This window comes from Trachypithecus francoisi, unplaced genomic scaffold, assembly GCF_009764315.1.
Source record: "Trachypithecus francoisi isolate TF-2019V2 unplaced genomic scaffold, Tfra_2.0 Lachesis_group4, whole genome shotgun sequence".
In the NCBI taxonomy this organism is placed as follows: Eukaryota; Metazoa; Chordata; class Mammalia; order Primates; family Cercopithecidae; genus Trachypithecus; species Trachypithecus francoisi.
The window spans coordinates 66,203,704-66,206,573 of NW_022681469.1; positions in this window are offsets into that span (position 1 = coordinate 66,203,704).

Below are 2,870 nucleotides of genomic sequence, written 5' to 3' on the forward strand. Positions count from 1 at the left end.
GTAATGTTGACCTTGTAACATGAGACATAATTCTTCTGTATGCTTCTAATTTTTTAAACAATTTGTAGAGAATTGGTATAATTTCTCTTGAAATATTTGGTGAAGTTCACCAGTGAAACTGAGACTGGGTCTTCTCTTTGTTTTGGAAGGTTATTAATTATTGATTCAATTATTTTAGTGTGTAAAGTCATATTTGGATTATCTGTATCTTCTTGCAAGCTTTTCTGTAGATTGTGCCTTCTACAGAATGTTCTTTTTCATCACAGTTATCTAATGTTTGGCTTGCAGCTGTTTATTATATTCTTTGATTGATCTTTTAATGTACATTGGGTCAAAAGTGATGGCCATTTTTTAACTTCTGATATTTGTAATGCTTCTGTTGTAATTTTTTTCTGTGTGATTCTGGCTGGGGCTTACCAATTTTAATATTATAGAGGCTAAAAGCCTGGTGACCCATATTTTTCTTTGGCAAAATAAAACTGTCACCTGAGTTAACGTGAAAGATAGAAAAAAATACCGAACACACTTTGTTTTGGAGAAGAGGTTTTGAGGCAAAATGTTACTACTGCACGGTATTCGTTATTACCTTCATATCACTAATGATTATACGAAATTAAACTAAAAAAAAAATAGTTGAAGTCAGACGTGGTGGCTCATGCCTGAAATCCTGGAACTTTGGGAGGCCAAGGCAGACATGCTGCTTGAGGCCAGCAGTTTGAGACCAACCTGGGAGACAAAATGAAATCCCATCTCTATTAAAAATACAAAAATTAGCCAGGTGTAGTGGCACATGCCTGTAGTCTCAGCTACTTGGGAGGCTGAGGCAGGAGGATTGCTTGGACATAGGAGGTGGAGATTGCAGTGAGTCAAGATATCACCCTTGTACTCCAGTTTGAGTGACAGAGTGGGGCACTATCTCAAAAAACAAACAAAAAAAGCATTGCACTTTTTACAATCAGGAATGCATTGGAAGAAATAAAATGCATATTCAATAAAATACAATAAAATAGATAGTTTAGAACTTTCTGGGTGGTTACTTGATGCTATTTCTTTTATGAAACCATAATAGATAAGTTTGAGAAGTGGCATGAGAAACATGTGACTAATTAAGATACTCTTTGGGGGCAAAAAATTACAGGAAGCCTGCTAAAAATTACTAAAAAAGAAATCTGAATAAATTAATATTGCTCACAGGGAATATTTTCAATTTGACATTTCAATAAAAATGTCCTGTAAACCAGTTGATATGGTTTGGCTGTGTTCCCACCCAAATCTCATCTTGAATTGTAGTTCCCAATATTCCCATGTGTGGTGAGAGGGACATGGTGGGAGCTAATCGAATCCTGAAGGTGGTTTTTCACATGCTGTTCTCATAATAGTAAATTCTCACAAGATCTGATGGTTTTATAAGGGGCTTCCCCCTTCACTCAGCTCTCATTCTTCTTTCTCCCGCCACCATGTGAAGGACAAGTTTGCTTCCCCTTCTGCCATGATTGTAAGTCTCCTGAGACCTCCTCAGTCGTGCAGAACTATATGAGCTAATTAAACCTCTTTCCTTTATAAATTATCCAGTCTTGAGGATGTCCTTATAGCAGCATGATAACAGACTAATACTTTAAATTGGTACTGGGAGCGGGGTGCTATTGTAAAAACACCTGAAAATGTGAAAGCAACTTTGGAACTGGGTAAGAGGCAGAGGTTGGAAAAGTTTGAAGGGCTCAGAAGAAGATGGGAAAGTGTGAGAAAGTTTGAGACTGCCTGGAGATTTGGAGGGATGAGAGGACAGGAAGATGTGGAAAAGTTTGGAACTTCCTAGAGATGTGTTGAATGATTTTGACCAAAATGCTGATAGTGCTACTGACCATAAGGTCCAGACTAAGGTGGTCTCAGATGGAGAAGAGGAACTTTTTGGGAACTGGAATAAACATGACTCTTGCTACACTTCAGCAAAGAAATTGGCTGCATTTTGCCCCTCCCTGGAGATCTGTGGAAAGTTGAACCTGAAAGAGACGATTTAAGGTATCTTGTGGGAGAAATTTCTAAGCAGCAAAGCATTCAAGAGGAAACAGAGCATAAAATTTTGGCAAGTTTGTAGCCTGATGATGCAAAAGAAAAGAAAAATCCATTTTCTGGTAAGAAATTCTACCTGGCTGAAAAAATATGCATAACTAATGAGGAACAAAATGTTAACCACCAAGACAATGAGGAAAATGTCTCCAGGGTATGTCAGAGAATTTCACAGCAGCTCCTCTCATCACAGGCCCAGGGCCTAGTAGGGAAAATTTGTTTCGTGGTCTGGGTCTAGGGCCCTCCTGCTGTGTGCAGACTAGGGACTTGGTGCCCTGCATCCCAGTGGCTCCAGCCATGGCTAAAAGGGGCCAAGGTACAGCTCAGGCCATGGCTTCAGAAGGTGCAAGTCCCAAGCCTTGGCAGCTTCCATGTGGCGTTTTCCTGCAGGTGCACAGAAGACAAGAATTAAGGTTTGGGAACCTCTACCTAGATTTCACTGGATGTATGGGAATTCCTGGATGTCTAGGCAGAAGTCTGCTAAGGGGGCAGAGCCCTCATGAAGAACCTCTGCTAGGGCAGTGCAGGAGGAAAATGTGGGGTGGGAGCCCCCACACAGAGTCCCCATGGGGTACTGCCTAGTGGAGCTATGAGAAGCAGACCACTGTCCTCCAGTAGATCCACCAAGAGCTTATATCATGCACCTGGAATAGTCACAGGCATTCAGTGACAACCCATGAAAGCAACTGGGAGGGGTCCTGTATCCTGCAAAGCCACAGAGGCAGAGCTTCCCAAGGCTGTGGGAGACCACCTCTTGTATTAGCATAACCCAGATATGAGACATGCAAAGATCATTTTGAAAT